Raw genomic sequence first — 206 nt, 5'->3', positions numbered from 1 at the left:
CTTGAAAAGTGACGGGGGCAAACTAGAAGGAACCTCTAGGAAAGCCCTTCATACAGCAGAGGAATCCCATATGCCTCAAGCAATTTCCAGCAAATAGCCGAAGTCTCAGTGGGATGGATCCTCTCCCAGTCCTCTGTAACACTGGACAAAGCTCTCCTCCATTTTACTTTCTGTGCTCTCCTCATGCAGCCATACAAATCCCAAAT

Source organism: Xenopus laevis, chromosome 3S (assembly GCF_017654675.1).
Source record: "Xenopus laevis strain J_2021 chromosome 3S, Xenopus_laevis_v10.1, whole genome shotgun sequence".
Taxonomy (NCBI): Eukaryota; Metazoa; Chordata; class Amphibia; order Anura; family Pipidae; genus Xenopus; species Xenopus laevis.
This window is presented reverse-complemented; position numbering follows the sequence as displayed.